The sequence below is a fragment of the Hemiscyllium ocellatum genome, chromosome 19 (assembly GCF_020745735.1).
Source record: "Hemiscyllium ocellatum isolate sHemOce1 chromosome 19, sHemOce1.pat.X.cur, whole genome shotgun sequence".
NCBI classification, from domain to species: Eukaryota; Metazoa; Chordata; class Chondrichthyes; order Orectolobiformes; family Hemiscylliidae; genus Hemiscyllium; species Hemiscyllium ocellatum.
The window spans coordinates 27207507-27233716 of record NC_083419.1 but is presented as its reverse complement, the minus strand read 5'-3'; the positions used below and the strand labels follow the sequence as shown (position 1 = coordinate 27233716).

Sequence of the window (26210 nt, the reverse complement as noted above, 5' to 3'; positions counted from 1 at the left end):
AAACGAAGAAGTTATATTACAAACTGACAGAATCAGAACATGAAAGATTGTATTGGATAGAAGAAGAAAGGGAAGGGTTATGTGAGCTGAAGCATAGTCTAATGCAAGCCCTGGTATTGCCCTTCCTTCCCTAGAGAATCCATTTCACCTTTTTGTGACAGTAAACAATGGAGTAGCCTTAGGAGTGTTAACCCAAAAAGGAGGGAGAAATAAACAACCCATAGCTTTCCTGTCTAAAATTCTGGACCCTGTTTCAAGGGGATGGCCTGAATGTATACAGGCACTGGCAGCAACTGCTATATTGGTAGAAGAAAGCCGAAAACTTACTTTCGGAGGAGCGCTAGTAGTTAGCACTCCCCATCAAGTTAGAACTGTGCTAAACCAAAAAGCAAGAAGATGGTTGACAGACTCACGAATCCTAAAATATGAGGCCATCCTGATGGAGAAAGATGATCTTGTGTTAACAACAGACACCTGTCTAAACCCAGCCACCTTTCTTTGCAGGGGAGAACACCTAGATGATCGAGAATTAGAGCACGACTGTTTAGATATTATAGAATATCAAACCAAAATTAGACAGGATCTGAGAGATCTACCTTCACATGACGGGGATAGATTGTTCATAGATGGATCATCGAGAGTAGTGGAAGGAAAAAGACATAATGGATATGCAATAGTGGACGGTAATAAAAACCAAACAGTGGAGGCAGAACAACTGCCTAACACATGGTCAGCCCAGACCTGTGAATTGTACGCATTGAACCAAGCTTTAAAGTACTTAGAGAAGTGAGATGGGACAACTTACACTGACTCCAAATATGCTTATGGGGTAGTCCATACCTTCGGAAAGATATGGCAAGAACGGGGATTAATCAATAGTCGAGGAAAAGAATTAGTACATGAAGAGTTAATAGGACAATATTAGGACTAAAATTACCCTGAGATAATAGGACTAAAATTACCCCGAGAAATAGCTATAGTCCATGTACCTGAACATCAAAAAGGGAACACCCTAGACACAAAGGGAAGCCAGCTAGCAGATGAAATAGCTAAAGAGGCAGCTATGAATCATACAATAACAAGGGTACAGATTCTTACACCCCTTGTTGACTCTTCTCCTGTGAACCCTGTGTACACAGAAGAAGAGGAAAAAGAGTTCCAAGAAATAGGAGCTACTAAGACAACTGAAGGAAAGTGGATCCTCCCCGACGGGAGGGAACTATTGAGCAAACCAGTCATGAGAAACATCTTAGCCACCTTACACCAGGGTAGTCACTGGGGTTCCCAAGCTATGTTGACTCAGTACTAAGAAAATATGGATGTAAAGGAATATATACATTGGCAAAACAGATATGTACAGGATGTATAAGTTGTGAAAAGATCAATAAGGAAATGTTAAGAAAAGGGTTCAAAGGAGGAAGAGACCCAGGGTTGAGACCCTTCCAAAGTATACAGGTGGATTACACTGAATTACCCCCAGTGGGAAAACAGAAGTACCTCTTAGTACTAGTAGACCACTTAACTGGGAGGGTGGAAGTTTTCCCGATGTCATCAACCACTTCAAAAGGAGTGGTGAAAACCCTCTTTGAACACATCATCCCACGATATGGAATAGTGGAAAATATAGACTCAGACCAAGGTAGCCATTTTACTTCCAATATATTGTAAGAAGTAAGAGATCTCTTGGGAATTTCACACCCCTTGGCACCCACCCTCTTGTGGACGGGTGGAACGAATGAATCAGAGTATAAAAAAGCAATTGTCTAAATTAGTCCTAGAGATTCAATTACCACGGACCAAATGTCTACCTATTGTATTATTACGCGTTTGGACTGCCCCAAGGTGCGATATTGGCCTTTCACCTTATGAAATTATGTTTGGACTACCATTTCTAGAAGGGAAAGGAGAAGTGCCTACAGCCAAGTTTAATGACAAGTTTTTGAAAAAATATATTATGGCACTTGGCTCTTCATTATCTATTCTTAGGAGTAGAGGTTGTTGGTACAGACACCGCCGCTCGAATTCGCAGCACACCGTATACAGCCAGGTGATTGGGTCCTGATCAAGACCTGGAAAGATACCAAACTCCACCCAAGCTGGGAGGGACCATTCCTAACCCTCCTGACTACTGAAACAGCTATTCAGACTGCTGAGAAAGGGTGGAGTCATCACACTCACGTTAAAGGTCCTGTGAATGCCCCAAAGGCGGAGTAGCCTGCTCATCCTACAGACAACCTTCTGAAAGTTAAGCTCAGAAAAAAAAAAGGAATTGAAATAAAAGATTCTTTTAACGTTTGCTATGTTATTGATTGTAAGGGCTGTGTGGACTCACTTCTCCCTGACACCTAAAAGAGTAAGACAGAACGGTAGACAGGGTTCAGGGATGGGTAGATATTGGTATAGTATTGTAATATTAGTAATACTAACTATTCAGGGAAGCGGGAAAAAATCACTTCACTACGCTGTGCCAGAATTATGCTAAACAAGAGGGACTTGCCGACTGTTGGGTCTGTGCAGAGGTCCCACATCATGGTGAATCTGGGATCCTCACCTCGGTAATACCACTCACTAAAAAAGAAGTATACGATGTACAACAATTTGATGTGGGTTCAAATAATACAAAATGGAGATCTGAAAAGAGCAAATATAACTTTGCAGGATGGTTTCCAAGGGCCAGCCCCGAAAAATCAGGGCGCTATTGATAGTCTCAGAATTTCCCCACCAAAAGGAGCAGTGAATACCACCTGTTTCTGTAATTAGATTGATACTGCACCTTTTCAACTAGGAAAATCATCTTGTTACCATACCAGTCAAGCCACTGCCACGACCACTCCCCGAATATTAAACGGAACATAAGGCCTATTCATTTATTCCCGGGGAAAAATATGTTCGTGTGATCTAGTGTGCAGGAATACATGCATGTCATGAAATTGAGGAAACACTTCCTCAAGACCAGAAAGGGTGGAGTGGCTGCTGCTACCTCGCTTATATAGTCCCTCACCTCTGAATAGAAAAGCATGAGCTCAACCTGAGAAAGGAGACGGGGATAAGACGTGAGACCCGAGAGGTCTCTGAAGGAGACCATCTCCTGTGGACACTACTCCCAAACTACGGTACTACAAGGGCAGGGGTGGAAATACAGAAACTAGCGGCCACACTTGAAAATTTAATTAATGATACTGCCAGCGCAATGGGGGAAACTCAATCCCAAATATCGGCCATAACCACTGAAATGATTGCCACAAGACTAACAGCTTTGCAAAATCGAATGGCTTTAGACTATCTTTTGGCAGAAAAAGTAGGAACCTGTGCACTGATTGGTAAAGAATGTTGTACCTTCATCCCAGACACTTCTTCCATAAGGGAAGATAAGGCAGAAATAGTAAAGAAAAAGATAAGCAATATAAGAGAAATTGGAGATGAACTCCAAAAAGATGAAGAGGATGGGGATGGGGATCGGATAAACAGAGATTGACAGAGTGGGGAAAATGGTTAGTGAATTTAGGTATTTATGTGCTACTAATAATTGTAGGTTTACTGATAGGGTTTAGTGTGTTAAAATGGATAATGACGAAACTAGTAATGTCTTTGGGAGGGCAACAACCAATAATGGCCATGACAATAGCACAAGCGCAAGAAAGAGAAAGTAACAGATTACTCCTAGAGTTTGAAAAAAGACAAATTTAGAAGGACAGAAATGACTAGATTGTGAACTTTGACACCATAGGGTGAAAAGAGGGCAGAAAATAAGATTGCAAAAACAACACATGTTTAAAAGAAATGGGGGAATTGTTAGAAATGGGGTAAAAGTGTTGTTTTTGCAGATATAGAAAAAGCATACAGAAAAGGGGTACAGCAAGAGAACTACTAACTCTGCAGGTATCTCTACTTTTCAGAGCATAATTATGGATAATTAAGTACTAACTTTAATGTAGATTTATGAAAGAAAATAATTCCTTTTACCATAATATTTCAAACAAGTTTCAGCAAAAAGCTAAGATTACTGAAACATATAAGCGAAGCACGAAAAAGATACATTGTTAAGATGCATGTACAAGAATGGAATGTACCTAGGGATAATGAAAGAAGTTACAAAGGGGAACATTGAGATAAGAGTTTAGCCTTATGACAGCGTGCAAGGGGGAAATTGTCAACTTGGAAAGAAAGGGGCAATGGGCGTGGAGCATAGATGGGTAGACGTGAAATAGTAAGAGAGATTGGGTAATTAGGAGTCTGGAGAGATGACCTCACTCAGCTCAAAAGATATAACTGTACACTAACCTAAGTTCTTTCATTTGCTTATGCAATTGAAGCCCTTACTTGCAAGTTCGTAATAAATTGTCTTGTTTCCAGATTTGGTGGTCTCGTCTAAATTTTATTGAATTTTGTTTCTAACACTACTGTGGTTGTTCATCTCAGAAAAGGTTTTCTTCAGTCCTATCTGAATTGGTGCATCCTCAGAGAGGGATTTACCCAGTCCGTGCTGAGCTAGTACGTCCTCAGGGAAGGTGTTTTCCCCATTTCCTGTTGAGCTCGTGCATCATTAGACCCCGTTGGGTCCGTGCATTCTCAGGAAGGGCTATCTGTCATCGCTCCAAGGCACGTGCAACCTCAGAGACAGTTGGAGATGGGCAACGGTAGCAGCGCGAGCGGGAAGGACGCGCGCTCTAGTCTCTCCGGCCTCGGGCGTTACGTGTACGGGCACTGAGGGGGCCCGCATGCGCACAAGCCTCCCTCCTAATCCAGCCGTGATCCGGGAGGCCGTACAGTGATGAGGTGACGGGAGTCGGCGGAGTGTCCGAGTGAGTAAAATGTCGGCTTCTTGTGTGACAGGGTCACCCGGGAACGAAACGCCTAGTCGGGAAGGGGGGGAGGAATCGGGATGTCATCTTAACGGCAAGGAGCTACCGAGCTTTAGGAGTTGGGAGAGTCTTTGTCGGAAAGTTTCTCTGGAGTGGGATGCCAGCTGACAGCTGCGGTTACCAGGGTGGAGGGCTTCTTCACCCGTCCCCAGTTCTATCCTGTTTGACAGCTTAGACTTTACCATCCGCTCATTACCTGATATTCCGCTACTTTTGCTGTAATTTGATCTTAATCTCCTGTCCGCACCCATCCCGGATCAGCTCAAATTTCAGTTTATTTGGACTGATGGAGACATCCCAAAAAAAAAATCATGTCATGTTGCGCGGTTGCTATTCAACAAAACTCCTGTGGTCGCTAAGATATGGGAATGTTAGTGACGACTGAACATTTGCAGGTTTTAATTTCGTAGCTGTCCCCATTGAATTTCATGGTTTAATATTGCTTCGTCATTTGTCAAGCCGAACTAAGATGATCCATATTTGGCTGGATGGGAATAAAGCTTAAGTTTGGATATTATCCATAAGGACAAATTGCTTTTCTATTTATTCGTTTATGGGATGCTGGTATCCCTGGCAAAACAGTGCTTATTGCCCTTTTCGAATAGCCCTTATTGGTAAAGTGGTGGTAGCTGCCTTTTGAAATGCTCCAGTCCTTGTACATGCCTGGTGCCACATTTGTCAACGGTGATGCCTTGTTGTACTTTCCTAACAGCATTGATTTCAGTAGTGGTTAAAACAACTTCATATGTTATTTGATAATGGTATTTTTTTTTTGTTTTCGCCTTCCGTTAATGTATGTTTATTAACGTTAATTGTTAATCCCAGTGTTTTGCCATCTGTTCTTACAGCAGGAATACCGGTTTCAATCCTTTTGTCAAATGACTTTCCAGGCTGATGCCCCATTCTGTTCTAAGTGTTCACTACCTGGCATAAAATCCCCAATGGCTGAAGCAGAAAAATAATCATAGTTTGCTTGTGCATTTTAGAATTTTTTTCCCCCGATCCTCCTCTAATACTCCACAGACTGTTATTCCACTTGTTCTACAAACCTAGACATTCTAAACATGTATCAACTTAGGGCAGAACCTATTATGCATTGCACTTTTGATTGATCAATTGACCTGATCTTTTTGTGATAGCACCTAATTGTTATTGGATTCACATTGATTCAATAACTTCAAACAGATAATAGCAACCTATTATGAAACACCACATAATCTTATTATCAATAGGTAATTTAAAACAGGTCCACTTACTGTATGTTTCTTACTTTGTACCTTGTAGCATTGAAAACTTCACTCTCGAAGGAGGAAATAAATCTTACTTTCCATATTGCTTAAAATTCTGTTTGGTTCAATACTGAACCACCAAGTCGAGAGTGTAGTGTTGGAAAAGCACAGCTGATTAGGCAGCATCTGAGGAGCAGGAGAATCGACGTTTTGGGCATAAGCCCTTCATCAGGAATCTCTGACTTGCTGCGCTTTTCTAACACCACAGTCTCAACTCTGATCCCCAGCATCCGCAGTCCTCACTTTCTCCTGAACCACCCATTCCAAGTTTGATCCGAGATCATACTCAGTCAAATAACCTCAACAGGGGCAACCGTTGGGTTAGTAGAACTACCTTCAGACTTCTCAGATAGGAAAGGGAGAAAGAAAACCAACCAAAACATTTTGCTGTTGGTAGCTGCCATGTGACGTCGACTGGAAAGTGCTCGTATATGAGTGGATGTGGTGCCCTCAGCTGTCAAAAGCTTTGCTTGCATTCACTAAAGCATAAGCAAAATATTACAGATGCCCAAAATCTGAAATTAAAACAGAAAATGTTAACACGCATTACGAAGATTTACATGTATTGAGCAACCTTTTGGTAGAGAATCAAGACAGTGTCAGACATTTTTGAACTCTACGCCAGTTTTGTTTTGAGAGGAGTAGAAAATTTTGGATGTAGTGAGAAGAATTGTAATCCAAAGATGGCAAATAGTTACTGTATTTTTAAGTAAAACGTAATTGTTTTGTTCAGAGAACATGTAAATACATTCCTCAAATTCATAACTACACTGTACTTCAATTGGAAATTATATGCAGTTTACAGAATCAAATTGCTGGAAAATCTCAGCAGGCCTGACAGCACCGGTGGAGAGAAATCAGAGTTAATGTTTTCAGTTCAGTGACCCTTCTTCAGAACAGTTCTAATAAAGGGTCACTGGACCCAATACGTTAATTCTGATTTCTCTCCAAAGATGCTGCCAGACCTGCTGAGATTTTCCAGTAATTTCTATTTTTGTTTCTAATTTCCAGCATCTGCAATTCTTTTGGTTTTTTTAATGTAGTTTACCGCTCTTTATTGTGATATGTAAAATACTGGTGTAATGATTGGTCTAAAAGTTGTCTTTTTCTTTCTGCAGTATTGACCTACATTCAGCCATGAAGCTGAATGAACACCTTTTTGTTTCTAAAAATAATGTGGAACTGACAAAGGTTTCTTACACATTAAATGAAATGAACTTCAGCAACCCTGGGGCTGTTTCAAGTGAATAATGAACCGGTGCATGATTTTTTAAAAAAAAAGTGGTCTGACTTATATGGCACAAGTGAAAACACTTCTCAGGAAGTCCACAAGAATATGGTGTGGAACAATTTTAATATGCCAGAAATATATTACAAGTGTTATTTGAGGTTTGACTTGTTATGGGACAAACATGTTATGAGATTGCGATAGGAGCATTAATGCTTGTTGTAACTAATGTCTATAACTTTTTAACCAGTTTTAGAAATCCAAAATCAGCAAACTTTCTGTCTTTGCTTAGTTGGGTCTAATTGAAATTTATTTTCCCCTTTTGTTAGTTTTGGTCTGGCTTGAATAGTGTAGGTGAGGATAACTTTTGAAAAAAATTAAGAATCAGAACAATAATATTGTATTATTTTAATATTGTATTAAAATGTGATAATTATACAATAATATGTTATATACTTATTATCACATTTTAATACAATATTAAACATACTCTATGGTCATAGGTCACTAATATTTTAGTACAAATGTTAATGGGATTTCTGAAAATAAATATTTCAGTCTTGGTTTTTGTTATAATATTAGTCATAGTCATAGACGAGATATCCCAACCCAATCTAGTCCTACTTTCCAGCAGCTAGCCCATATCTCTCCAAACCCTTCCTATTCATATACTGATGAAGTAATTCAGCTTATGTGCTGAGGTTTATAACACATAATGCAAAATCTTCAGATAGCTTTTGTATATTTTAGAATTTATTTTACCAAATTGCATTTTGGGGTATTTGCTGCATTTAAAACCTAATTCAGTGTTGTACAATTTTACAGACATTGTGTGATGAAATTATTTTTCTTAAATTCTGTGTTCAGGTTCAGTAATGTTAATTTTGGGGATGTTTTGAATCTTAGTAAAAAAAAAACTAACCCTTAAGAAAAAACAAAAGCCATTGTCTTTTACTGATTGCCACCAAGTTTATATAGTAATCACTAATTCTACCTCTCTTATTTGCATCTGTTGTAGATTTAACCAGCCTGTGTTTTGCAGCCTTGCAATCCTTCTCTCCATTTCTGACCTCATACGTTTGCCACCATAAGATTGCCCATACGTTAATTCATCTGCCTTTGTCACTTGCAGGCATAATTATTCTAGTGCTGTCTGATTAACCTCCTATCCTCCATAAATTCCAGCCCATCCAGAACTGTGCTGTTTTTCAGCCATCTCTAAATTCACTTCCATGCTCGCTGATTTATGTTGCTCCCAGTCCTTCAGTGACTCAAATTTAAAGCTTTCAGTTTTATATTCAAATCACTTCAAGACCTCACTCCCCCATCTACTCACCCCATCCCAGGTACCCCACACAAGCCCCTCCCCATCTGATTCTTACAGTCCTCAAAGAACAGTGTTTTTCCATCTCGGGTTTCTATTGCGATCCCATCTTTGATTCCTCCCATAGTCCAAAGATGTTCAAATTAGATGGAATTACCATGCTAACCTATCCTGTAGTGTCCAGAAATGTGCAGGCTCGGTGGATTAACCATGTGCAATGCAGGATTACAGAGTTGTTGGGAGGAATGGTAGATCTGGATGGGGTGCTGTTTGGAGGTTTGGTGTGGACTTGATGAGCTAAAATGCCTGCTTCCACGCTATAGGGATTCTATGAATTTTTGTAACTCTGATCATTTTAGGTCTCCTTTTCATTGTTTACTTCCAGAACATATCAAATTTAGATCCCACAATCCTCTAGCACTTATCATGTTTCATAAGATCACTTTTAGTGCTGTGCCCTTGACTTTAGATATGTTGATGAACAACTACTGATTTCAACTTGAATGTCAAAAATTGATTGATATAGGTTTCCATTATCAAACAGAATGCATGTGAAACTAAAGGATAAAAATTGAATTATTGATTGTGTTTCTTCTTGGGACTACTGTCCTTTGTGCAGTTCTTAATATCAGGTTTGTAATTCCTTTCAAAATTGAGCCTCAAAATTTGATTGTCAATGCATTTTCTGAATGGTTACATTTCACAACCTCTGCAGTCATGATCCTGCCTATGCCTCCTTCATTTTCACATGCCTCTTATGTTTCCAACTGGTGTGCATCATTTATGAGAACTCAGGACCCAGCAATAGAATCAGGCTCATAGAACTCAGGAGCCAGAAATAGCACTGCAGTGTGACTTACCTTGGTGCTTTTCTTGTACTATGTTGCAAGAATTTAGCAGTCAGAAACAGCATGGACCATTGGCGATAAAATCCTGCAGTTATTCAGAGAAAAGGGTGGACATCTATACATTTGTAATATTTATGCTTGGAGTTCTGCTCTTCAAGATCAATAAGACATTATCTCTGCATGATAAAATGTTCCAAAGCTGCCTTCTTAATCAAGTGTATTTTTAATATTTCTTTTGCCAGCTTTTTAAATTCCTTTAGCTTTTGACGACAATAAGTTATTATTTACTTTCATTTCCATCATCTCTCAATATGCTTCATTATTTTCTGCAAGTATTGGTTCATCTGTGGGTCTTGACCGAATGTTAGTAGGTTATTTAACTGTGATGAACGTCACAACTGAGTCCTTTCCTACATTGATGAGACACCCATATGTGAAATTGTTGGCAACATTTTTAGTCAGTCTTGGTTTTTATTTTGCTCTTGGTGTGAAGGCAAATTATAGGAGTTCTTGAGATGAAATAACACACATTGGAATTTGAGATGAATATTAATTTACGTGGTACAGTCACTGACTGGATAAATTATGAAGCCTTTGGAGAGCCTTTAAGTTATACATCTAAACAAGAAAACAAGTCACTGTTCTCCATTTTCTGCCTCGATCCTCATCTCAAAATGCCAGATCTTTCTAGGGCACTAACTAGGATTCATAGATTCTTATTGGCGTCAGGGATGTTGTTCAAGCTCCCATTGTTTAAGTGTTTAGAGTGAACATGATGTAAGGACTATGTCTTGTTTTTTTTTGTATTTTTTAAAATTCTCAGACTGATATGAGAAACGACAGTTTCTTAGGAAAACTTTATTTGAAAGAGTGGCTGCAAATTTGAAAGCAAGTACCAGATAGCCATGGCAGGAATTTTGAACAACTGTTTGAGCAACCAGTGCTGGAGGTTCAGATTGCAGGTGATCAGGAGCTGAGTGTGTGCACTGATCCAGGTCTTGTTGGCAAAAAAAAAATTCACTGGTCTGCAGACTAGTGACAATATTAACAACAGACCTTTTTGCTTGGCAACAATTATGGAGTTAGTTCATAGAACGTAGAGAAATACAGCGCACTACAGGCCCTTCAGCCCTCGATGTTGCGCCGATCCAAGCCCACCTAACCTACACTAGCCCACTTTCCTCCATATGCCTATCCAAAGCCCGTTTAAATGCCCATAAAGAGGGAGAGTCCACTACTGTTACTGGCAGGGCATTCCATGAACTCACGACTCGCTCAGTAAAGAATCTACCCCTAACATCAGTCCTATACCTACCACCCCTTAATTTAAAGCTATGCCCCTTCGTAATAGCTGACTCCATACGTGGAAAAAGGTTCTCATGGTCAACCCTATCTAAACCCCTAATCGTCTTGTACACCTCTATCAAGTCACCCCTAAACCTTCTTTTCTCCAATGAAAACAGCCCCAAGTGCCTCAGCCTTTCCTCATACGATCTTCCTACCATACCAGGCAACATCTTGGTAAACCTCCTCTGCACCCGTTCCAGTGCCTCCACGTCCTTCCTATAGGATGGCGACCAAACCTGCACACAATACTCCAGATGCGGCTGCACCAGAGTCTTATACAACTGCAACATTACCTCAGGACTCCGGAACTCAATTCCTCTACCAATAAAAGCCAGTATGCCATATGCCTTCTTCACAGCACTATTTACCTGGGTGGCAACTTTCAGAGATCTGTGTACATCCCCTTCTTGAACAAGGGAACCACATTTGCTATCTTCCAGTCTTCTGGCACTATTCTTGTAGACAACGAGGACATAAAAATCAAGGCCAATGGCTCTGCAATCTCCTCCCTTGCTTCCCAGAGAATCCTAGGATAAATGCCATCAGGCCCAGGGGACTTATCTATTTTCACCCTTTCCAGAATTTCCAACACCTCTTCCCTACATATCGCAAAGCCATCCATTCTAATTAATTGTGACTCAATATTCACATTGGCAACAATGTCCTGTTCCTGAGTGAATACTGACGAAAAGTATTCATTCAGTGTCTCCCCAATTTCTTCAGCCTCCACACGCAACTTCCCACTACTATCCTTGACGGGACCTATTCCTACCCTAGTCATTCTTTTATTCCTGACATACCTATAGAAAGCCTTTGGGTTTTCCCTAATCCTACCAACCAAGGACTTTTCATGTCCCCTCCTTGCTGCTCTTAGTTTTCTCTTTAGTTCCTTCCTGGCCACCTTATAACTCTCAATCGCCCCAATTGAACCTTCACGCCTCATCTTTACATAGGCCGCCCTCTTCCCTTTAACAAGGGATTCCAATTCCTTATTAAACTACGGCTCCCTCACACGACCCTTTCCTCCCTGCCTGACAGGTACACACTTATCAAGGGCACTCAATAGTTGCTCCTTGAATAAGCTCCACATATCAATTGCACCCTTCCCTTGAAGCCTACTTTTCCAAGCCACACATCCTAAGTCATGCCTCACCGCATCATAATTTTCCTGCCCCCAGCTATAATTCTTACCCTGTAGTGCACACTTAACCCTCTCCATCACTAAAGTAAAAGTAACCGAATTGTGGTCACTGTCCCCAAAGTGCTCACCTACCTCCAATTCTAACACCTGGCCTGGTTCGTTACCCAGAACCAAATCCAGTATGGCCTCACCTCTTGTTGGCCTGTCTACATATTGTGTCAGGAAACCCTCCTGCACACGTTGGACAAACACCGACCCATCCAACGTACTCGATCTATAGCTTCCCCAGTCAATATCTGGAAAGTTAAAGTCCCCCATAACAACCACCCTATCACTTTCACTCTTCTCCTGAATCATCCTCGCAATCCTTTCTTCTACGTCTCTTAGGACTATTAGGAGGCCTGTAGAAAACTCCTAACAGGGTGACCTCACCATTCCTATTTCTAACCTCAGCCCAAACTACCTCAGATGGCGAGTTTTCATCCATCGTCCTTTCCACTGCTTTAATACTATCTTTGACAAGCAATGCCACACCTCCCCCTCTTTTACCCCCACCTCTGACCCTACTAAAACATTTAAACCCTGGAACCTGCAACAACCAATCCTGTCCCTGTTCTACCCATGTCTCCGTAATAGCCACAACATCGAACTCCCAGGTACCAACCCACGCTGCAAGTTCACCTACCTTATTTCGTATACTTCTCGCATTGAAGTACACACACTTAAAGCCACCTTCCTGTTTACAGGCACCCTCCTTAGAGATTGCTGCCATGTTCCTAACCTCCCTACACTCCAGGTCCTGCCCTCTAAAGCTACAGTCTAGGTTCCCATGCCCCTGCAGAGTTAGTTTAAACCCCCCGAAAGAACACTAGCAAACCTCCCCCCAAGGATACTGGTGCCCCTCAGGTTCAGGTGTAGGCCATCCCATTTATAGAGGTCCCACCTTCCCCAGAAAGAACCCTAGTTATCCAGAAACTGGAATCCCTCCCTCCTGCGCCATCCCTGTAGCCACGCATTTAACTGCTCTCTCTCCCTATTCCTTGACTCTCTATCACATGGCACGGGTAACAAATCAGAGATAACAACTGTTTGTTCTAACTCTGAGCTTCCAACCTAGCTCCCTGAAAGCCTGCCTAACATCCTCATCCCCCTTCCTACCTATGTCGTTGGTGTCAATGTGGACCACAACTTCGGGCTGCTCCCCCTCGCCCTTAAGGACCCTTCTGAGCAACGGGGATAGGCTCCGTGCCAGAGGCCTGAACCCCATTGCTTACCCCTGGTAAGTCCCCCCCCCCTCCCCCCCCCGTTCCCCCCCCCCCCCCACAAGTATCCAAAACGGTATACTTGTTATTGAGGGGAACGGCCGCAGGGGGTCTCTGCACTGGCTGCTTCCTCCCAGTCCCCCTCACTGTCACCCATCTGTCTGCAATCTTTGGAGTTACTACTTCCCTAAAGCTCCGATCTATGACCACCTCTGCCTCCCGAATGATCCTAAGTTCATCCAACTCCAGCTCCAGTTCCCTAACACGGTCTTGGAGGAGCTGGAGATGGGTGCACTTCCTGTAAGTGTAATCAGCAGGGACAACCATGGCATCCCTCACCTCAAACATATTGCAAGAGGAACATTGCACTGCCTTCACTGCCATCCCTCTAAAAGTCACCTTAAAACAAAACTAGGTCTAAACACAAGAAAACGCAGCACTTACCGTCTTACCACAATGGGTCTTATTATTAGGTTAGAGGAGGAGGGCAGGTGGGAGGCTCTACCTTTGTAGTGCCTCGGGTTCTTCTCCTGCGCGTCTTAATAGGGGGAAGAAAAACCAACTTACCCAGGTAAGCTTGCGCTACACCAGCTTCCGGGTCCGCTCCGCACTTTTTCTAAAAAAAAACTTTCAAATTTAAACCGTTAAACAAACGTCACGGAGCCTTCAAGCAGCCACTGCCAAACAGCCCTTGGTGGCTGAGCAGTTTGGAGCTGGAAACAAGTTGAAGAGGATTTCGTTATGAAGATGTGTGTGTACCGGACATTTGAGAGTTAAAATCTAGCAGAACTATCTGACACAGCAACAAGTGTTCTGAAAACGATATAATGTAACCGAACAACTCAGTTAGCTGGTTGCCAGGAAATCACAAAACAGATTTGAATTAGACCAATCAGTTTAAATTCTAACCCTCCCCAAAAAAGAACTCCAATCAAGTTTGAATTGAGTATATTGACAATCTTAAAAGCCAATGACACAATCCGATGCTTTGGGAGGTATAAGACCAGGGAAAATTGAACAGTTGGGAGGAGAACTTCCAAGCGAACGGCATCTGCAGACTGTTGGAGAATAGCACTCCTAAAGATATCTTTATCGATCAGTAATCTGTGAAACAGAAATCCCTAAGAAGAAAAAAGATTCGACATCTGGCTAGTTTTTTTGAAAAGTTGAATTTTGGTAAATCTTAATTGGGGATTTTACTGGACAGATACTATAGAAGGGAAGGTAAAAGATAGGTTAGAGGAAGGAGTTGTAAATAATTGTTAGTTAATTATTCTCTGTTACATCTTAAGAAATAAAGTTGTTAATTTTTACTTTAAATTGCTCTTGGCCTCTCGAATTTTCATAGATTACTACATGCAATAAATATTTTCAGTGTTGCTGGTTTAAATTAAGCAGGAGGGTTTACCCCGTGTCGTGACAACCTAGGGGTATGATTCTTCCTTCAAATGAGAGAGGTCCTGGGTTGATCTCAGACGAGCTCCCAAACTGTTACAACACAAGGTAAACCCTCCTGCTTAATTTAAACTAGCAACACAGAAAAGGTTTATCCCGTGCAGCAATCTGTGAAAATTCGAGAGGCCAAGAACTATTTAAAGTAAAAATTAACAATTTTATTTCTTAAGATATAACAGAGAATAATTAACTAACAACTATTTACAACTCCTTCCTCTAACCTATCTTTTATCTTCCCTACTATAATACTAGTCCGATAAAACCACCAATTAAGATTTACCAAAATTCACCTTTTCTAAAAACCAGCCAGGTGTCAAATCTTTTTTTCTTGTTCTTATGGATTTCTGTTTCACAGGCTACTAATCAATAAAGGTACCTTTTAGGAGAGCTATTCTACGGGCAGTCTGCAGATGCCGTTGGCTTGGCAGTTCTCCTCTCAACTGTTCATTTTTCCCTGGTCTTATACCCTCAAAGCGTTGGATTGTATCATTGGCTTTCAAGATTGCCAATATACTCAATTCAAACTTGATTGGATTTTGGTAGTTTTAAACTGATTGTCCTAATTCAGGTCTGTTTTGTAATTTCCAGGCAACCAGCTAATCAAATTGTTCGATGAAATGTTACATTATATCTTTTTCAGAACACTTGGTGCTGTGTTAGGTTGTTATGCTAGCTTTTAATTCTCTTCAAGGAATAGTATACTCACATATTGTACAGACTCTCCCAACGTAGAAGCCACTCTCGGCAGTCAAAAATTCAGGTTAAACCAACATTCCTACAGCAGTTGCTGTAATCTAACTTTTGAATTGATAAATTAATGATATTTTCCAAGTGAATTGTTGCTCTGCACTTCTTACAAAGCAGTGGAAGCATCCAGAGAAAGAAGGCAGAACAACAAGGGCTTTGGCCAGCTGGTAAATTTGCGGTAGTGTATGTAATTGTTTTAAAAAAGTTAACATTTTGTACGATTCAGGGAATAGCAAAGTTCAGTTATAGCATACTGACCCAGTGAGTCACAATAATGAACAGCCTATTCAACTGTAAAGAACACTGTAGTTGCATGTACCCTTTCTTTCCTTGAACATTTGTATATTAACTTTCTGAAAGGAATCAGATCAGGAACAGGTAGCCCATTAGAATTTGCTTTCCCTCTGAAGTTTTCTAGGAAAGGGAAGTCCAATTATAGCATATTTCCTCCCATCCACTTTAGATCAGCAAACTCAGCAGGGACCTGCAAAGCCAAAGAGCTAACCTTGCTTTGGACACCTATTTTACTAAAAGCTAAATTATAAAGTTGGAGTCATAATCATACAGTATGGAAACAGACCTTTTGATCCACCTAGCTCGCACTGAAAATTATATAATATTTACATTCTGGGGAAAAAAAATTACCATTTTTCTTGATTCTATATCGATGAATTTAGTGTTTTTTCAAAAATATAACCTGTTCTTATGTTCATAGTAAGGAGACTTTGTCAAATGATTGTGATGCATTGCATTTTAACAATTATTTCCCTTGAATTATAACCACACAATTGATAGCAACTTGATATGATAATTAAGCTTCACTTGATAAAACACATGACTTGATAAATGTCAGCATATGCATGTAATTTGTGTATGCACAATGCATTACTATATATTTGTAACCTATTCCTACGTACTTGGACAAATTAGTTATGATGTACTTTTTCTCTGATAAATTAAGACAAAGTTAATGAAAACCCTTAGAAATGTTGAAAGGAAGTAATTTATCATCAAGAAAATTACCTTTTATAGTATAAATAAGTTAGAGTAATATGATATGTAGTTATGCATCATGCTAATATTCAAAATATATGGGCCCAGTGACGTAATTTGTCCTCAAGCCCCCAAAACAGCTGGGAAATTCAATTAAGGATGTAACTAATCAGAGGAAAGTCACCTGTCACTCATGCACAATTGACAGAATTTGAGAGGAGCAGCTCTTCCATTCACTGGCCGTTTCTTCCCATATTTACTGTTGGTAACCTCACTAGTGAGGCAGCAGGGAAGCAATCTGAGATGAGCAGCAAGACGAGTGGCACTGCATAATCCGAGGTCCAACATTGTAGCACCCATGGGGACAGTGTGGATAGTATCTATACTGGGGTGTGAGGAGAGGCTGTGACAAATAGCTGACTGCTGAGGTTAGGAGATAATACAAGGGAATGACTGACTGCTGGCATGGTTGGCAGCATGCAACGGAGTAGGAAGAGGAAAGGTAGGGAGAGGATGTGAGGGAGCATTTGGAATAGCTTTCTACTGGAGTAGAATGTTGGAGAGGGGGCTGCCTGTCTTTTGCAGAAACCATGAGCTAGTCTTAACATTGCTGAGAATTGACTGGAAAATTCCATGTCAGTTTGCATCTTGGTTTAAGTCAGTGAGGGAAACTTGCAGCCATTATCTGTCAACTTGGACTGGAGTGATGCCTATTCAGATAACGAGAAGGAAAAATTTTGTGGATCGCATCTGCTAGGATCTGTTGAGTCTACAAATTAGACAAGAACATTTTCTATATTATGTAAAGCAAACAAATTTCAAAGAAATCATTCCTCCTTCTAATGACTAATACGATTTTATTTTCATAAGGATCATCTTGCATTTTTCTTGTGTTTTTTATGACCATTGAACACCGCAAAGTGATTTAATACCACTCAAAATACTTTGAAAGTATGGTCACACTGTCATAACACTGTCAATACATAAGAAATAAACGACAGGCAAAAATAGACATTGGGCCACTTCAAACTGATGCTGGAAGCCTAGTGATGGGAGGTAAGGAAATAGCAGGAGAACTTAACAAGTACTTTGCGTCAGTCTTCAGAGTGGAAGGCATGAGTAATATCCCAACAATTAAAGGGAGTCAGGGGGGCTGAGTTGATATAGTTGCCATTACAAAAGAGAAAGTGCTAGAAAAGCTAAAAGGTCTTAAAATTGATAAAACTCCTGGCCCTGATGGGATGCATCCTAGAGTTCTGAGGGAGGTGAATGAGAAAATAGCGGAGGCATTGGTTGAGATCTTTCAAAAGTCACTGGAGTCAGGGAAAGTCCCGGATGATTGGAAGATCGCTGTTGTAACCCCCTTGTTCAAGAAAGGATCTAGACAAAAGATGGAAAATTATAGGCCAATTAGCCTAACCTCAGTTGTTGGTAAAATTCTAGAATCCATCATTAAGGATGAGGTTTCTAAATTCTTGGAAGAGCAGAGTCGGATTAGAACAAGTCAACATGGATTTAGAAAGGGGAGGTCGTGCCTGACAAACCTGTTGAAATTCTTTGAAGAGGTGACAAGTAGGTTAGACCAGGGAAACCCAGTGGATGTGGTCTATCTAGACTTCCAAAAGGCCTTTGATAAGGTGCCACACGGGAGGCTGCTGAGCAAGGTGAGAGCCCATGGTGTTCAAGGTGAGCTACTGGGATGGTTTGAGGATTAGCTGTCTGACAGAAGGCAGAGAGTTGGGATAAGAGGTTCTTTTTTGGAATGGCAGCCGGTGACAAGCGGTGTCCCGCAGGGTTCAGTGTTGGGACTGCAGCTGTTCACGTTATACATTAATGATCTGGATGAAGGGACTGGGGACATTCTAGCGAAGTTTGCCGATGATACAAAGTTAGGTGGACAGGCAGGTAGTACTGAGGAAGTGGGGAGGCTGCAGAAGGATCTAGACAGTTTAGGAGAGTGGTCCAGGAAATGGCTGATGGAATTCAATGTGAGCAAATGCGAGGTCTTGCACTTTGGAAAAAAGAATACAAGCATAGATTACTTTCTAAATGGTGAGAAAATTCGTAAAGCCAAAGTACAAAGGGATCTGGGAGTGCTAGTCGAGGATTCTCGAAAGGTAAACATGCAGGTTGAGTCCGTGATTAAGAAAGCGAATGCAATGTTGTCATTTATCTCAAGAGGGTTGGAATATAAAAGCATAGATGTGCTACTGAGACTGTATAAAGCTCTGGTTAGGCCCCATTTGGAGTACTGTGTCCAGACCTCAGGAAGGACATACTGGCACTGGAGCGTGTCCAGCGGAGATTCACACTGATCAATGGAATGGTGGGTCTAACATACAAGGAATGGCTGAGGATCCTGGGATTGTATTCATTGGAGTTTAGAAGATTAAGGGGAGATCTAATAGAAACTTACAAGATAATACATGGCTTGGAAAGGGTGGACGCTAGAAAATTGTTTCCGTTAGGCGAAGAGACTAGGACCTGTGGACGCAGCCTGAGAATTAGAGGGGGTAAATTCAGAACAGAAATGCGGAGACATTTCTTCAGCCAGAGAGTGGTGGGCCTGTGGAATTCATTGCTGCAGAGTGCAGTGGAGGCCGGGACGCTAAATGTCTTCAAAGCAGAGATTGATAAATTCTTGATGTCACAAGGAATTAAGGGCTACGAGGAGAATTCGGGTAAGTGGAGTTGAAATGCCCATCAGCCATGATTGAATGGCGGAGTGGACTTGATGGGCCGAATGGCTTTCCACTCCTATGTCTTATGGTAATGAAGGAAATGTAGTGAGGCAATGACTAATTAATTTAGTGGGGTTTCAAACTAGGGAATATAATTGAAAACTTAGAATCGGTGTGAAGTGATAGATAAGAGTTTGGAAACTATTCTACAGACTGCAATTGAGGCTAGATCAAGATCAGAACTAGACCAGATATTAAATTTACATCTGAGATTGAGGTTTGAAATCCAGTTAAAATAGTGTATCTTTCAATTTTGTGCATGTGTGATGTAAACATATTAATTGTGACCTTGCCAATTTGCAAAGCCATGTTTTTCATGTAATACCTGTTTGTCAGGTATTTTGAAAAGATCTTTTGTTGCTATCTTATGTCTTGTGCCAATTTAAATACTGTAGTGTTTAAGAAATTAATGCTTTCCTTGTGTTTGTGGAGGGGTGATAATTATTGAGGATATTGTTGAATTACTTTAAATTTGCTTCTGCGTGATTTCAAATACTCCACACTTACAAAAGATATTGTATTACTTGTTATCTTGACAATTAAAAATGTACGTATTTCAGTAGTGATATGTAAAACACAAGAGGTGTGAATGAGGCAGGGCTCAAAATCTGGTGAAAGATCATTCATCTGAATTATTAACTCTAGTTTCTGTCTCCTCATGTTCTGCCAGACCTGCTGAGTATTTCCAGCAGTTTTTGTTTAAATTTTGGCTTCAAGGTGAATTAGTCTGAAAGTCTGCAAAGTAATCTACAACCTAATTTGTTGAATAACTGACAGTGTCTTCAAACATTGCTTAAGCCTCCAGACATATCAAAGGTCATATCTCTACATCAGAGGTAGTGTGGCTGGGATAGTGACAAACAGATCAGTTGATTCCTACTTTTCAGCCTGAGAGTCTAACCATAGTCTAGTATTGTGTGAAAGTAGTAAATGGGGCTTAGTTGGTGTCCCAGTCTAAGTTGTTGCCTGGATATCAGAAGAATTTAAGAATATCTGGTAAATTTTCAGATCATTGTCACACTCCTTTTGGAGTAAAGCACGGTATGCCTTAATTTCAAGCCACTTAATCCCCTCCCAGACGAGAGGAAATCACTGAAGGGCCCATTCCACTTCTTATTCTGGGATTAAAGGCAGATGTCTATCTTCAACTTAAATTCAGTTATTTGTAAATGAGTCCGTGATGCCAATACCCCTGAAAGCAGAATCAGGACTGGAAAACTTCAGATTGTTGCCTGGGGTGTGATGACAGTTAAAAATATAAACATTCTAATTAACACAAGCTAGCATACACAGACAGTGAGATTGGTGCAGAGTGTATTTTTGCATCTAATTCTTGTTTTTAAGTTGAAATAATTCAAAGATTTTGAAACTGATGCTGTTACTTTTGATAATGGTAACAATGCTTATCTTGTATCTTGTCACAAATAACAGAGCGACATATTTTGGAATCAAATTCAATGTTTACAAAGATCTTGGAAAGCAACAAACCTGTGTATTTCCTGTGTCAACATTTTGTCATGTTTTGAAATTGGGCTTCCTAGTCACCTGAAGACTCACCTAGCCTGACAGATATCATCCGCCCTTCCAAAGACCTGCCATGATGGCAAGCTATTAAAATATTGTCATCATTCACCTGAGCTACCTGGGATACTTTGGGTAGATTCACTGCCACAAATCCTGCTTAATAATTTAAGCTAAGTTACTAACACAATGTGGGGAATGATGTCCACACAACATTTTCAGCAGAAATTGGCTCAGCCTTGATAAACTGTAAACAGATTCATTACATATTACTTAATAGCTAACTAAATTACACTTTTGATACCTGATGGTCTCGTATGTCAAGTGCAACATTGAGTATAACTACATATTATTGCTACTGAAACCTTCTGGTACACATAATAAAATGATAACCATTGCAGCACTGGTTAGCTCCTCCTAGAAACAGTCTTTTATATCCTAATGGGTAGTCCTTATCTTGTGATGTCAGGTAACCCTTTCCAGTATTGTCTTTTAAAGCATAAGCCACTCATCTGTACATGGTGTTGTAAAATATTACCTGGGTCCACTTGTTGGTTTGTTATTCTGCAGCAGTGAAACCCAGACACAGATCACAGAGCTTTTCAACCTCCTTTAAATCCAACCAATCCTCGCTTTGTTCATTATTCTGGGAACAGTCATACTAACTGCAATGCTGGATCTTAACAAATGCAGAGAAAACACATCTTTTTCTCATATGTTCACACAGTGTGGACATCACTGGTCAGACCAGCATTTTATTGTCCATTCCCAATTGCCCAGAGGGTAGTTCAGAATTACCTACACTGTGTGGATCTGGAGTCATGTGTAAGTCAGACCAGGGGATAAGGTTGATTTCACTTTGTCTTATATCTAGATTAGCAACCAGCTTTCTCTTAGATTCTGCATGCATTTGTTTAGATCTTGAGTTCCTTACTGACTGGTAAAACCCCACTCAGCTTGGGCCTTTTGCTACTTTTGTCCTGGTCAGCCTCACATTATCATGCTCAAGATCACTCCGCATCTCTTTTGGACTCCTTGATCTTGATTTTTTTTTAGATATGAACTTAGAAATCAACAATTTGTTGAAAAAGGCTTATTTTTTATTTATATTGAAATATTTAGGCCTCATCATAGTTGTTGGGTGATATTATCTAGCCATATTGTAGTGGACCAGTGATGGAACCACCAGTTACGAAAGCATAGACTAGGTCAGTTGCTCAGTGAAACGTATTTTGACAATCATTAAACAGTGAAACAAATTGCTGATAAGTATAGTGTTTTTTTTAATCTGCAACCATTCAAAGAAAGGGCAGTTTAATAAATGACAAGCATATCTGCATATAGAAGGTATAATAGTATTGTGATCTCCCAGAACACACTTGCTCAGTTTTAGAAATCAGCGAGAAGATAGGAGAAAATCAGGATAAGTTAGCTTTTTTAAAAAACCTTCCACTACATTCTATGGCAGCAGGGGGGAAGAGGGGTACAAATTTGGGTGATGGCCTGATGAACAACTTAGGTTTCTCTTGTCCTCCTTTTTATATGTATACAATCCTGAGAAGTTAAACAGGCAACTAATTCATTGAGAATGAAAGGATAGGAAGCAGGTATGAAGGGAATAAAGCAGGACCATAATTGTCTCGCAACTGCAATTCTCAGAAGTTCGCAGTTCTCAAAAATTTCCCACCCACCTCTATTCACCACATCTAACACAAAGTAACAGTTAACATATTCAGAATCAGAAAAAGAAGAAAATGGAGGTGCAAGCTGAAGAGAAGAAATAAAGAAACTTCAGAGGAAAGGAACAGATAACACCATGAAAATCAAAAGCAGATGGAAGTATGATTGTAATGATAATTCCCCTTAAATTATCTGGGTTCCTGCTGAAGCCACAAAGTATGGCTTAATATTGGCTATTAATATAACTGGTATTTAGTTCTGTGACTCTTAAGTGAAATTCCTTATGTGGGTTTAGTTTCCATTGCTCATACATAAAGTTTCCTTACATTACACATATTTCCCTGAGACAGTGTTCTGATATAATCATCTTTTGTCTTATTTATACCCTATTCCATTTAATCAAAATTATGAATGACACCCATTGTAAAGAGCATTGACAGTTTTATTGCAGGATTATTCTTGATGGTCATCAGTCTGCTGCTTTCATGCTATAAAAATACAAAAGCATGAAATAAGAAAAAAGGTAAGGTCCGAGGGAGTGTTGCTGAACAAAGAGACCTTTGAGTGCAGGTTCGTAGCTCCTTGAAAGTGGAGTCGCAGGTAGATAGGATAGTGAAGAAGGCGTTTGGTATGCTTTCCTTTATTGGTCAGAGTATTGAGTACAAGAGTTGGGAGGTCATGTTGCGGCTGTACAGGACATTGGTTAGGCCACTGTTGGAATATTGCGTGCAGTTCTGGTCTCCTTCCTATCGGAAAGATGTTGTGAAACTTGAAAGGGTTCAGAAAAGATTTACAAGGATGTTGCCAGGGTTGGAGGATCTGAGCTACAGGGAGAGGCTGAACAGGCTGGGGCTGTTTTCCCTGAAGTCTCGGAGGCTGCGGGATGACCTTATAGAGGTTTACAAAATTGAGAGGCATTGATAGGATAAATAGACAAAGTCTTTTCCCTGGGGTTGGGGAGCCCATAGAGGGGATAGGTTTAGGGTGAGAGAGGAAAGACATAAAAGAGACCTAAGGGGCAACTTTTTCATGCAGAGGATGGTACGTGTATGAAATGAGGATGTGGTGGAGGCTGGTACAATTGCAACATTTAAGAGGCATTTGGATGGGTATTTGAATAGGAAGGGTTTGGAAGGATGTGGGCCAGATGCTGGCAGGTGGGACCAGATTGGGTTGGGATATCTGGTCGGCATGGACGGATTGGACCGAAGGGTCTGTTTCCATGCTGTACATCTCTATGACTCTCTGACCTTGTATCAGTGTCCAATCCGTTATGTTGCGAACTCTTACCTGTTTAATCACCTGAGAAGGACTTCTTAAAGATAATTCACAAGATCAGTGGAGCCTGCTTGTCAAAACATAAGACCTTTCCTCTTTGTTTTCATCATTTTATTATTTTTAAACTTCTCTGTATGCAAATACACACTCTCCTTCTCTCCTTAGGTATCGTTTTGGCTGTGTATTTGTGAATGTGGCCTAGTAAACTTCCTGAAGGGAAGTTTCTAGCCTCCTATTTAGTATTTCTCCGATAGCACAGTCAAAATCTGATCATTACTGCGTGGCAAAGTAATGTGCTAACAAGATTTAAAATTAATTTTAAACTATTATCCTCTAGCTAAGGGGTCTAAAAGGTTTCATGTAAGACTGTTGAAGAAAAGTATTTGGCCTGGTAATATAAAGTAATTCTGTAAATTTATTTCCTCACTTTTAACTGTCTGAATAGCCTAGCACTAATTACCCATCCTTATTTCACATTTTTGTGAAGGTGACAGTGGACGTTCTTGAAATACTTCTGCAGTGCTGTTAGATGGAATATTTCAGTATTTTGATTCACCACTGAAGAAGAAATTGTGGTACATGACCATGTCCAGATAATGAGTAACTTAGGGAGGAATTTGTAAGTGATGGTACTCCCATGCACCTTCTGGGTACCTTGTCTTTTGTGTAATGGATGTTGTGCCTTTAAAAGGTCCTCTGAGGAACCCTTACTGAGGTATTGCAGTGCATCCTAAAGTCAGTGCTCAGTGTTTCAGTCACTGTGAATGTTTAGGCTAATGAATAAGGAGCTTATTGCGAACAAAAGATATTTCTTTGCCCTGATATTGAGATTTGAGTGTGGCAGGAAAATGTAGGATACTTGACAATGAGTGTAATGTACTCCATTACCATGTAAGCCTTTCTCCAGTTTTGACAAAACCTAGTAGTCATTACATTTGTATGCTTGAATTTCAGATCACTGTGTGGCTTACCCTCCAGCAGGGTATTTGTACCTGATGTAGCAATGCTTTGTTAACTCATGTAACGTAACAGCTAGGTGTATGTAATATATTTTTCACAGCTCCTGATATATGCAAATATTACAGTTGAAGCTGTTTCAGTGTCTGGGCTAATATTATGCTATTCAATAATTAAAAAGTCACGTGTTCACCAATGTGTTATGCTTCAAATGGTTCCAATTTAGATCTTCATATCCTCAGGTCACATGCTATGATGCAGTGATGACATTATGAGCATGTCTGTTAAAGGTATATAGCATACTAACTGTGATACATGGCACAACATCTGCCTTTATCCAAAGATAAAAAATAATTTCAAACACATATACTTGATAATGGTTCAAATAGGTCAACACAGAATTAATAATTCAAATTCCAATAAATGAATTTGCATCATCTTTATGGTATACTTGTCATCCTCCTTTATGATTGTTGATCATGTTGAATTGATCTAGGTATAAGTGTTTGAGACTGACTGATTCAATTGCATCAGTTGTGGTCTGTTCTGCCACAGAGGGTTTGATTTGAATGTCATGAATTATGACTTAGCAAGATCTCTGTACACTGATAGTCTAGCCAGGTAGATAATTTTGGGAAACCAAGATGAGCATGTGAATTGGCATTGTAGTTTATTCTGCTCATGCACAGAATTGAGAGTCCACAATATACTATGATAGTATGTTATAGGTTAGACCACGGAGCATCATTTGCTGAGGTACATGTCTCTCAGGGTGCACAGTACTAGTTTGTTCTTCACTTTTAGGCTGTAACAGTATGTCTTTTTCTATGATGTTAATGGCTGTAAGATCTTCTGTTGACCTCAGACGATCAACAGTTGTTGATTGTCTGTACCCTTCATAGATAGATATATTTGTGTAAGTTCTTAACAGTTTATTTGCTCCCATCTGGTTTCGTACCATTTTGCTGGTCACTTGTATTTTGTTCTGGGGTCTGGTTTGCCTTTTGGAAACAGGTTTCTTGTACACAAACATCCAACATTTTTTGGTGCCACTTATGCTTTGCAGATATGAAAAAAAACTGGACAGCTTTTGGGTAGATGTGGTAAACTACAACTGCTCCAGATGTTGGTTTGGTAAACTTTGATGATAGTATAAGTATTGGCTGCACCTGTTATATAATTGTTGTTGGCCTGCCATAATCACTCCATTCTTCTGTCCATTTCAATTAAAGTATCAACGACATGACCCAATTTCTTGCCCATAAAATCCTTCCTGAAGGGTTTAATTGGTGTAGAGGTGATTACCAATTTAATAAGCTTCTCTGAGAGCTCTTTTTCAGAAAAGGACACACTTGTGCCATTTGCTACAGCATCTTCCAACAACTTGTCAACAGACTTTTGGGGTTGTTGTCTGGGTGATATGAGTTGTATTCTGCTATCTCAAGAGGGTTGGAATATAAAAACAGTGTTGTGATTCTGGGACTTTATAAAACTTTAGTTATGCCCAATTTAGAAGACTGTGTCCAATTTTGGACCC

At 40.2% G+C, this 26210-nt stretch overlaps 1 protein-coding gene across 2 annotated transcripts in view; it reads left to right on the top strand.

The window, feature by feature from the left end:
* Positions 1-4726: 4726 nt before the first annotated feature.
* LOC132824674 (small integral membrane protein 29-like) overlaps positions 4727-26210 on the top strand; it is a 93542-nt gene continuing 72058 nt past the window's right edge. The window contains exon 1 of one of the 2 annotated variants that reach the window (XM_060839319.1): positions 4727-4802. The gene's annotated coding sequence lies outside the window, so the exon portion shown is untranslated. The remainder of the gene's footprint in view (positions 4803-26210) is intronic. The other variant, XM_060839318.1, reaches the window with a different exon arrangement.